At 44.1% G+C, this 12,510-nt stretch overlaps 1 protein-coding gene and 1 pseudogene across 1 annotated transcript in view; both read left to right on the forward strand.

Annotated features, from left to right (window-relative positions):
- Window positions 1–12,510, forward strand: part of LOC111964475 (fibrinogen C domain-containing protein 1-like) — a 273,359-nt gene that overhangs the window by 85,191 nt on the left and 175,658 nt on the right. The gene's annotated exons all lie outside the window — the stretch shown is intronic.
- Window positions 11,776–12,466, forward strand: LOC139027794 (uncharacterized; annotated as a pseudogene).

Raw genomic sequence — 12,510 nt, forward strand, 5'->3', positions numbered from 1 at the left:
GCTCAAACTCAGTTAATAAACCAGACAGACAAGTAGCTAACCGCAGGTGAGGTTCTTCCGCAGTGCGATCAAACTGTAAAATTGACTGTACAGTTCCAGTTCCCCCCTAAAACCATACACCTCTTTTTGTCACACTRTCTTAAGGTTTCCTTTATTTGATAAAACACAGCAATATGCTCTGTACCCTCAGTAGGAGCATAAACATAAAGATAAAAAAACCTAACATCTGCCTTGACCAATAAAACCTGACCCTTGACAATCTCTGTTGTGGATACCACAGTCACCCCTAAACCTGAGGATAAACTTGCCACCCCACCACTGAAATGTGTACCATGACTGAGTATATGTTGCCCCTCCCACCACATAACTCAGTCAACCTCATTAGCCTCATCACTATGTATCTCCTGTAGAAAAACTACGTTAAGCCTTTTCTATTTTATTACTTCTTATGCCCAAGCCCTATAATTCCTGTCCCTTCCCCCATTAATATTRAGAGAACCTACCCTTAGTACCTCCATATATGAAAGAGGAAGGAAAAACAGACGAAACCACAGAAAAAACAGACAAAATGAAAAAAACATGCTATGAGGGATGATAATCATCATTGATTTGATTTTCCACTCCCGGAAACGCTTCTTCACACTCAACTAGTCTAACCACACCGTCTTCTGTAACACCCCAGCCGACCTCACAAACTTATCAACATCAAAAATATCTGCCAATTTAACAGATTTCCCAAAAGTCTGGTCAAGGAACCCATTTAACTCATCAAGATTGTAAATGGAGTCATTGCCAGCTGCTATCATGCCAACAGAGATATCAGAAATGTCCATATCCTTCTTCTGACCCTCCTCAACTGAGGCCACAGACCCCTGATTCCCCTCTGCCACATCCCTCTCAACACTCTCCACTTGCACCCCATCACTCGTACCAGGCATCTCCTCCACTACCTGGGAGACTAGCTCCACCTGAACCCCCTCCTGTACCCCATCACTCGTAATGGACATCTCCTCCACTACCTGGGAGACTAGCTCCACCTGAACCCCCTCCTGTACCCCATCACTTGTACTGGGCTGCTCTACCACTGTCGGCCCACCTCTCTCTACATCATTACGAGGACCACCTGCGTCCCGCCCTCTGCCTTTGCCTTTTTCGGGCAAGCATGCCGCCTATGGCCAACATCCCCACACTCAAAACACTGTTGACTACCCGTACTAGCATAAGCCATATTCAGTCTGTTGTCATACTTTAAACGATAACTSCAAAGTCTGCTCCGGTGAGTCCAAAAACAGGAACACCTGTCGTTGAAATGACATAACCTGTTTCAGAGCCAGGTGTTTGCAACCCAGCAGGACAATTTTAATTGAACTTGCAAACTTCCGCAATATCTCGCCGTCCAATAACTCATTGGGAATAAAAGGCAGTTCCTTCAAAATCGTAACCCTTGTTGACGGAGAAAAAAGCGGGGCAACTTGAATAAACATACCTTTAMGAAGTACGCCATGCTCAACCATCCAAACGACAAGACACTCTTCTTTAAGAAAAACCACCACCGCTTTATTCATCCGCGACACATAAGAAACATTCTCATAGCCTACCTTCTCTGCTGAGGCAACCAGAAATTCCTCCATAGTTGCAGTAGCTTCAGTAACACACCTGAAGCCCTCCCGAAGTGACATCCCCACCAAAACCAGGGAAATTCCAACAAGAAATACAATATACCTCATTCGACCACTGAAAAAAACCTTAATCATGCATAGAACAAGGAAAACCACCAAGAAAAGGAAACAGAAAGAAACACAGGCAATCTAACACCAGACACCACTCACCTTGATCATACAATTCCAGCATGCACCAACACTCCAGCATAGAGAGAGCATGAGCAGCAAGAGAGACCGCAGAGCAGAGGGAGGAGAGGAGAGAGAGAGAGAGAGAGAGACGAGAGAGAGAGAGAGAGAAGAGAGAGAGAGAGAGAGAGAGAGAGAGAAGAGAGAGAGAGAGAGAGAAAGAGAGAGAGAGAGAGAGAAAGAGGAGAGAAGAGAGAGAGAGAGATGAGAGAGATGAGAGAGAGAGAAGAGAAAAGAGAGGAGAGAGAGAGAGAGAAGATCTTATCCAACTGAGGGATGGAGAGACTCATTACCAAAGCACTGTTAAGATGGGTGTGAGGGTTTACTTTGGCTGTATGTTCTAATTATCCAGCCAAACTTTGGAGTGTGTGTGTGTGTTTAAGGAAGGGGGTCTCTGAGTGCATGTAGTATGTAAGAGAAAGAGGGKAAGAAATAAAGAGAGASCGAGAGRGAGAAGGGGTGATGAAGGGTGTTGCATTTGTTTCCAGACAGACTTGGGCATCAAACGGTAAAGAGCATAGAGCTTAGGTCCCTTMATCCTTCCTTCTATGGGTCATCAGCTTTCTCCATCTTCCTACATCTCTCCCTAACCCTTACTCCTTCCCCCCTCCCTCTTATCCTTCCTCCCCCCACATGTCTGTCTATGTGTTAGCGCTATGTCCTCCTGTCAGTAGACTCAAGGAGTCATACATCTCTCCTATATTAATTAAATGTTCAGAGGCCATGAATATTTATTGTGCTATAGGAGATGGTTGTCACCCATACCTTCCCCCTCTGTCCAACATGTAGTCAGAGCCCAATGAAACTGTTATAGCTCAATGTTATATCACTGCTGCTTCTCTACATGCAGGGGAGACTGTTACGCAAAGGTTRAAGCACATACAATATAAGCACACAYGCAAACACACACAAACGCCCAGACAAACACGCATAAGCTACAGGACTGTTTCTCTAGCACACACTGGAATATGTTCCGGGATTCATCCGATGGTATTGAGGAGTTTACCACATCAGTCACCGACTTTATTAATAAGTGTGTCGAYGACGTTGTCCCCACAGTGACCTTACGCACATATCCCAACCAGAAGCCATGGATTACAGGCAACATCCGCACTGAGCTAAAGGCTAGAGCTGYCGCCTTCAACGAGCGGGACACTTAAAATAATCCTACTGGGGTCTCCCGAGTGGTGCAGCAGTCTAAGGCCCGTCACTACAGACTCGGGTTCGATCCTAGGCTGTGTCACAAGTGGCCGTGACCGGGAGAGTCATGGGGGGGCRCACAATTGGCCCAGCGTCGTCTGCATTAGGGGAGGGTTTGATTGGGGGGGCTTTACTTGGCTCGGTGCACTCTAGCRACTCCTTGTGGCGGGCTGGGTGCCTGCAGGTTGACTTCAGTTGTCAGTTGAACGGTGTTTCCTTCGACACATTGGTGCAGCTGGCTTCCTGGTTAAGCGGGCAGGTGTTAAGGAGCGCGGTTTGGCGGTTCATGTTTTGGAGGATGCATGACTCGACCTTTGCCTCTCCCGAGCTAGTTGGGGAATTGCAGTGATGAGACAATATCATAATTGAAATTGGGATAAAAATTGGGGGTAAAATAAAAATAAATAAAAGTACTACTACTACACGGTGGATGTGGAAACACAGCCGCAAGCGTTCCAGTGAAGAGGCTAGCAACACTGAACTATACATGAGGGCATCAGCTGTTCTGGACGACTGTGTTATCATGCTTTCCGTAGCAGATGTAAGTAAGGCCTTTWAACAGGTTAACATTCACAAGGCCACAGGGTCAGATGGATTTCCAGGACGCAGACCAGCTGGAAAGTTTCTTCACTGACATTTTCAGCCTCTCCAGTCTGTAATACCTACATGTTTCAAGCAGACCACCATAGTCCCTGTAACCAAGAATGCCAAGGTAATCACTCTAAATGACTATCGCCCAATAGCACTCACATCTGTAGTCATGAAATGCTTTGAAAGGCTGGTCAAGGCTCACATCAACACCATAATCCCAGACACCCTGGACCCACTCCAATTGTCAAACCGACCAAACAGATCCACAGATGATGCAATCTCTATTGCACTTGTCATGACTTTCCCTCCTGGGTGAGGACCAGAGGAAGGGGGGGAAATTGGGCCGATTGATGACTTGAGCRACTGGTTGTAAAAAATCTCTCTCTGGCCCTTTGCAGTATGGAGAATGGAATGTCAGAGGGTTACAACAGAGAGAGTTTTTGCAAAACTCCAACATCCAAAACTGGATAATGAAATAATATGTCTACACAACGAATGTGGGAAATGGTTGGGAGGGACTTAAAGAACAATCATGTCAGATCATTTACTGTTTGGTGATATCATTATAGACGTTATAACGGAAACTTTGTAACTTTAAGAGCTTTCACAATGTATATGTCAGTGTTACATCTAAATGTTGTAAAACTTCTTTGACTAAATATGCAACTATTTGTGAGAAGATGACATGTGATTTTAGCCCTCTAAATACTGAGATAATTGTTTTTCATGTAAAGTTTTACCCAGTCAGTAACCACGCCCACGTGAGCACAAACATTATGCCAAAAGGATGGAATGCCCCTTTTTCCAGAGTCCTTATAAAAGGACTACTTATGAAATGTACATTATCTTGTTTGGGATAGGGGGCAGCATTTTCACTTTTGGATGAATAGCGTGCCCAGAGTGAACTGCCTCCTACTCAGTCCCAGATGCTAATATATGCATATTATTATTAGTATTAGATAGAAAACACTCTGACGTTTCTAAAACTGTTTGAATGATGTCTGTGAGTATAACGGAACTCATATGGCAGGCAAAAACCTGAGAAAAAAATCTAAACAGGAAGTGGGAAATCTGAGGTTTCAAAAAGGCTTTACGACGAAAGCACACCAAACATTTACATTACATTTAAGTCATTTAGCAGACGCTCTTATCCAGAGCGACTTACAAGTTGCTCTGGATAACGATTATGTTAGGTCATAGCCAAGTCACAGAAAAACACAGCCATTGTTCCAGCCAAAGGGAGGAGTCACAAAAAGCAGAAATAGAGATAAAATGAATCACTAACCTTTTATGATCTTCATCAGATGACACTCATAGGACTTCATGTTACACCATACATGTATGTTTTGTTCGGTAAAGTTCATATTTATATCCAAAAAACTGAGTTTACGTTGCCGCKTTATGTTTAGTAGTTCCAAAACATCCTGTGATTTTGCAGAGAGACACATCAATTTACAGAAATACTCATAATAAACATTGCTAAAAGATACAACTGTTATGCATGGAATTTTAGATCCACTTCTCCTTAATGCAATCGCTGTGTCAGATTTCCAAAAAAGCTTTTTGGAAAAAGCACACCATGCTATATCTGAGTACAGGCGTCAGATCCCAAACAAGCCATACAGATATCCGCCATCTTGTGGAGTCCAAAGAAGTCAGAAATAGTATTATAAATATTCACTTACCTTTGATGATCTTCATCAGAAGCACTCCCAGGAATCCCACTTCCACAATAAATGTTTGTTTTGTTCGATGAAGTCCATCATTTATGTCAAATACCTCCTTTTGTTGTGCGCGTTTAGCCCAGGAATAAAATTCACTAAGTGCAGACGAAAAGTCAAAACGTTCCGTTACAGTGTAGAAAACATGTCAAACGATGTATAGAATCAATCTTTAGGATGTTTTTAACATAAATCTTCAATAATGTTCCAACCGGAGAATTCCTTTGTCTTCAGAAATGCAATGGAACCAAGCTAACTATCATGTGAACGCGCGTGGCCAGCTCGTGGCTCTCTGGCAGACCTCTGACTCATAGCCTCTCATTCGCCCCCACTTCACAGTAGAAGCTTCAAACGAGGTTCTAAAGACTTTTGACATCTAGGTGAAGCCTTAGGAAGTGTAATATGACCCCATTTCCACTGTATCTTGGATAAGCAAAGAGTTGAAAACCTACAAACTCAGACTTCCACTTCCTGGTTGGATTTTTTCTCAGGTTTTTGCCTGCCATATGAGCTCTGTTTACTCACAGACATTATTCAACAGTTTTAGAAAAATCTGAGTTTTTTCCATCCAAATCTAGAGTTGGCATTTAACTTCTGAATTGTGGAGACTAACACCAGGGGCTGAGGATTTTTCTAGAATAGTGGCCAATTCGTTAATTAAATATTGAAGAGTGCAGGGCTCAGATATGCAACCCTGGCGAAGGCCCCCCCTGGTTAAAGAATTCTGTTCTTTTCTTACCAATTTTAATGCTACACGTATTGCCAGTATACATTGTTTTAATTATGTCATATGTTTTACCCCCTACACCTCTTTCAATAACTTTGTAGAACAGTCCTGTATGCCAAATAGAATCAAATGCTTTTTGGAAGGATAAAGCAAGCGTATATATTTGGTATTATTTTGGTGGACATGTTTATCTATCAGGGTGTGTAGGCTGTAAATATGATCAGTTGTGCGATGTTTTGGTATAAACCCAATTTGGCTTTTACTCAAGACATTGTGCTTATTAAAGGAAGTTTAGAAACTCTTACATTGATAATACTACAGAAAACCTTCCCCAGGTTACTCTTCACACAAATGCCTCTGTAATGTTGGGGTCAAATTTGTCTCTTGTTTTTAAAGATTGGTGTTATGAGTCCTTGATTCCAGATGTCAGGGAATAACCTCACTCAGGATCAATTAAACAGTTTTAATATAGCCAATTGAATTTTGCACTAGTGAGTTTGAGCATCTCATTTAGGATGCCATCAGGTCCGCATGCCTTTTAAATTTGAGAGCCTGAAGTTTCTTATAGAGCTCCTGGTCAGTAATTGGGGAGTCCAGTGGATTTTGATTGTCCTTATCAGCTTTTTCTAATCCATTCAACTTCTCCTCTCTCTCTCCTCCTCTTCTCTCCCTCCCTCCTCTCTCTCTCCTCTCTCCTCTCTCTCTCTCTCTTCTCTCTCTCTCTCTCTCTCTCTCTCTCTCTCTCTCTTTCTCTCTTCTCTCTCTCTCTCTCTCTCTCTCTTCTCTCTCTCTCTCTCTCCCTTTCTCCTTCTCTCTCTCTTCTTCTCCTCCTCTCTCTCTCTTCCTCTCTCTCTCTCTCTCTCTTCGTCTTTCCTCTTCTCTCTCTCGTCTCTTCTCCTCTCTCCTCTCTCCCTCTCCTATTCTCTCTCTCTCGTCCTCTCTTCTCTTCTCTCGACCCTCCCATCTTCTCTCTGCTCTCTTCCCCTCCCTCTCTCCCTCGTCTCTTCCTCCTCCTCCTTCTTCTTCCCTCTGCCCTCTCTCGCTTCCTCTCTCCTCTCGTTCTCTCTTCCACGCAATCCCTACTTCCTGGACTCTGTTATTTGTCAGGAATCAAACTATTGTTTGTGTTATGCACCTCTTGGCTTTGTTCCTCTCCAATGAGTTTGGATGCAAATGCTTTCTCTGTGTACTTTGTGTGAATGTGTGTGTGCAGATGAAACACAAGTGAGGATTATTATGTAGAAGTTTGCACATCCCTAAATCCAACACAGAATAAAGATGTTGAGAGTGAACAAACACACACACATAGCGATGACGTCCACATCTCTGCAGAGAGACTATGAATAAACACAGTGATGAAGAAGTGCTTCCTGGTAAACAGGGTGTATTTCCCAGAGAGCCACACAGTAATAAAACTGCAGGGTGGCGTTTATTGGGATGAGGATTGTTCTGGAGGTAGAACTGAGGAATTCCGCTAGATGGGCCAGATGCAAAGTAAAATTGGCTATATGTGACTCACCACCTGGATTAGGTCTTAGGTAGAAAAATTTGAATTTCTGTTTTTGACATTGGATAAAAGTAGAGACTCAGAGCTACACATTTGTATGTAATATTCTGCATTTGAGGAAACAATGGGAAAGTAATTCTGCTTTGAAGGTTGATCAACTTGTAAATTCACTTTTGAGAAAACTGTCTTTCAATGTTTTGGTACTACTATTGGAGAGCCCTTATTTGTCTACACCCATTCAACATTGTTCACACCCTCTTGAGCCTTAGCCCCACCCATCTCTTTAAGGGTTGATCCAAGCGTTCTGTACTAACTTGCCAGCTACTTCCAGATATCTAAGAGAGAGAGAACAGCTCACTGAACAATACTAGCAGAGCTGGTTAGGCTGTTATGTTATCCAGAGCGTTGGTGACTGCAACTGTGCTGTCAGAGTGTCCATTCTTAAATTTAGAGCGTTTTGCGTTCAGAGCGCACACTGGATGCTCTGGCCAATAAGTTGGGTTGATCCAAAAGTTTTGACCTCACAACGACAGTCAAGCACCCAAGCTAACTGGCTAACATTGTCTAGCTACTTCCAGACACAGAATGAGAGAACACCCCACTCTGACCATTTTACCCATTTTACTCACCCTAGCAGAGCTGGTTAGGCTGTTTTCATGTTATCCTTTTGTGGCAGGGCTGAAATGCAGTGGAAATGTTTTTTGGGGATTCATTTCATTTGCATGGCAAAGAGGGACTTTCTCAATTAATTGCAATTCATCTGATCACTCTTCATAACATTCTGGAGTATATGCAAATTGCCATCATACAAACTGAGGCAGCAGACTTTGTGAAAATTAATATACTGTATGTGTCATTCTCAAAACATTTGGCCACGACTCAGTCAATCCTCAAGAGGCAGGTGGACAAATAAAAACTCACAAATTCTGACAAACTCCAAGCATTGATTATGCAAGAATGGATTACCATCAGTCAGGATGTGGCCCGGAAGTTAATTGACAGCATGCCAGGGCAGATTGCAGAGGTCTTGAAAAAGAAGGGTCAACACTGCAAATATTGACTCTTTGCATCAACTTCATGTAATTGTCAATCAAAGCCTTTGACACTTATGAAATGCTTGTAATTATACGTCAGTATTCCATAGTAACATCTGACAAAAATATCTAAAGACACTGTGTCATTCTCAAAATATTTGGCCCCGACTACAAGTCAATGTGTCTTACACCCTTGTAGTGGTGATAGGTATGAAGGAGTCTATTTCAAAGCTATGTTATCTATGGAGGAGCTAACCTCACTACAAAGTACTCTATAAGCACTGAACCAGTTGTACGCGGTGTGATCATGGTTCATGACTTCTAAAAACTTTCCTCCTGAATGGAGGGTTCTGTTTATTAGTGGCATGTGTGTAAACCGTTAGRAGAGTGTTTTGGAGATTCCCTGCCATGTGTTGCAATCTGAGTGGCTATTACCTCCTCTGTCGCTGTTATCAAGGGCAATTCAAATTGTTAGGTCTCTAACCTTCTAACTGACTGTTGCTGGACTGACTGTTGCTGGCATTTGTACTGGTTCCCAAGGGGACCAGCTATCCTAGCGATTTATTCCGAAATGTTATCCTACCGGAACACGTGATTAGAGAATTTTACTTGTGACATTGTAATTGAGACTACACATGGCACAAAATTATTATTCTTACCGTTTTTTGTGGTGCGGAGGTGGAAAGTCCACTGGACTTCTTTTACGACCAGTGTGGGACACCTCAGTGATATCACAAGATGTATTCTAAGCTTATCCCCATCGAGTGCTTGTCCGCTCCTCTCTGTTCTCATGGGAAGTTGATTTGTTTCCTGATTGGGCGGCCTTCTACAGTATTGTACATAGTCACAACCCCCCACCCCCCCCCACGAGGCTCACGAGGCTCATCATGGTTCTGGGCTAGTATTCCCCCTGTCCCCACCAGCGGTTGGTGTTGGTGTCCGAGGCAGAAACGAAAAGGTCGGACCCTTTGTACAAGTTGTCAGCATTCGCGTTGTTAGCAGACTGTCTGTAACCTTTCAACCAAATCTCCTGGTGGTTGTGCTTCAAAATGCTGAGTGGCTGTCGTGGCCTGCCATTTACCACAGTGTCAGCGTGTGGCAACCGTTCCAGTATCTGCGAACTGAGACAAGGATATCTTTTGGGGATATCACACAGTGTTTCACCAGTTGGAGTCATCGGGTCAGTAGCGGGACTGACGTAGTTTCATTGTAAAGGGTTTCAGTCCCCCTCAAAGCAGAGTCCACTCTGCACGTTGATGCTTTTATTCCTGAAACGGCCGCGTTGCTTGCGGAAATGTCTGAAGGACAAGCGACGTTAATCTTAGCTACGGTATCRCATGACTCTAAGGGGAAGGGAAGTTGCTCACTCACAGAGACTGCTGGCTCGAAATCATGAAAATAATAGTCAWTCAGGTTTGCTGATTGAATGTGATGAGATATCGTAATATCTGCTTGAGTCAGATTCTGCACCAAGAGGTGTCGAAACATCTTTTTCCCCAAGGGGTCCTTTTGACATATTCTCCTTGTGGATTGACTGTGTTGCAGCCAGCCTTAGGAGAAGACAGTGTGGTCAGTGGAGACGGCACGGTTACTTGTGACCATACCTGGTTKGTTTTCCAATCCATTTGTGGGATCAAACGATCCATCAAGTCTGCACCAAGTAGCAGGTGTTCAGTTTCGAGGCTGGTAACATACACAGGGTGAACCAGTGATACGTCTTGTAATTGTAGTTTCAGCATGAGTCGCATTGTGAGAGGCGAGGTAGTCTGTGTGAAACCTCAGACTCACGTTCTGTTTTTAACCAACGTTTAGCTGGGTTCAGCTGGGTTTAGCTGGGTTTTGATCATTGAACAATGTTTGAGAAATGAACGATATTGTCGAGCCCAAATCAATTAGCGCATCACGGGTTAAGCAGTCCTCCAGGACTGTTTTGAGGTAYGGCCTCTTTGAGTTGCGTTTTGTGGTCATATTCCCCACAAAKTGGAGTGATTGTTCGCAACGGTGTGATGTGTCATTTGTATTCATGGTGAAAACAGATTGACTTRTTTGAGTTTGAGTGGAATTGGCTATTGCGATGTTGTTTACCTTGTGCGTCGTAACAATTGCATCTGAGTCTATAGTCAAAGCCSACCGTGGGCTTGATTCTTGATCGAGTGTCCCTGGATCGCTTACGCTCTCGCTAGTGGTGCTAATTGTGGAGGACCTGTTGTCCGGCAATTCCACGCATAGTGTTGGCACTTTTGTTCTTCTCTTAGCAGAGCTTCTAGAGAGCATCGGTCTATGTTTTGATCGTTATTGAACCCTTTGTTACCCTTCTTACCTTTGTGCCCTGACACTTTGTGTGGGTTGGGTGCAGGAACATAGCGATCAGGTTGATTGTAGCAGTAGTCGTTTCTCCGGCGACATACTTCATAGTTATTTTTACCGTGGTGGTTATTGGTATCATGGTGTCRTGGTAGATACCGTTGTTGTACATCATCTCTCAATGCTCCTATCCCTGATAACGCACCCTCTAACTGGAGTGAGTGCTCATTTTCAATATTCACAACCGAGATGTCAGGACTCTTAGCGCTGCTCACTTTTGATGCCTCAAAAGAGTTCTGAGATTGGCAAACCAACGTGGGCTATAGGGCCCAAGTAGGTAATGAAGTTGGGATACATGTTCGACAGAATCATTTGTTTGAATAGTAATRGCTCTTCCATTCCTGTTTCAGTGAGTAGGCCAAATGAACAAAGCCTATGATAGCATGCTTGTGGGTGTTCACTTCGAGCTTGTTTGACAGTGTTAGCTGGKGMGGCAGGTAGCCTAGTGGTTAGAGTGTTGGGCCAGTAACCGAAAGGTTGCCTGATTGAATCCCTGAGCAGACAAGGTAAACATCTGTCGTTCTACCCCTGAACAAGGCAGTTAACCCACTGTTCACCGGTAGGCTGTCATTGTAAATAATATTTTTTTYCTTAACTGACTTGCCTAGTAAAAATAAGCGAGCTTTTGTGTCTGTGTGTTGCAGAACCACTGAATTCTATTTTCAACGCTGTGGAAAATTTTGTGTAGTTATTCTGCACGTGTTGCTGTTGTAGACGGGTGAATCTTGTCACGTGTCTATTCGATGGGTTCTTTCTACTGACTCTGAAAAACACCAAAAGAAAGATGCCCAGGGTCCCTGCTCATCTGCGTGAATGTGCCTTAGGCATGCTGCAAGGAGGCATGAGGACTGCAGATGTGGCCAGGRCAATAAATTGCAATGTMCGTACTGTGAGACGMCTAAGACTGCRATACAGGGAGAAAGGATGGACAGCTGATTGTCCTCGCAGTGGCAGACCACGTGTAAGAACACCTGCACAGGATCGGTACATCTGAACATCACACCTGCGGGACAGGTACAGGATGACAACAGCAACTGTCCGAGTTACACCAGGAACGCACAATCCCTCCATCAGTGCTCAGACTGTCCGCCATAGGCTGAGAGAGGCTGGACTGAGGGCTTGTAGGCCTGTTGTAAGGCAGGTCCTCACCAGACATCACCGGTAACAACGTCGCCTATGGGCACAAACCCACCATCGCTGGACCAGACATGACTGGCAAAAAGTGCGGTCTTGTCTCACTAGGGGTGATGGTCAGATTYRCGTTTATCATCGAAGAAATGAGCGTTACACCGAGACCTGTACTCCGGAGCGGGATCGATTTGGAGGTGGAGGGTCCGTCATGGTCTGGGGCGGTGTGTAACAGCATCATCGGACTGAGCTTGTTGTCATTGCGGGCAATCTCAACGCTGTGTTTTACAGGGAAGACATTCTCCTCCCTCATGTGGTACCCTTCCTGCAGGCTCATCCTGACATGACTCTCCAGCATGACAATGCCACCAGCCATGCTGCTCGTTCTGTG

This window comes from Salvelinus sp. IW2-2015, linkage group LG5 (assembly GCF_002910315.2).
Source record: "Salvelinus sp. IW2-2015 linkage group LG5, ASM291031v2, whole genome shotgun sequence".
In the NCBI taxonomy this organism is placed as follows: domain Eukaryota; kingdom Metazoa; phylum Chordata; class Actinopteri; order Salmoniformes; family Salmonidae; genus Salvelinus; species Salvelinus sp. IW2-2015.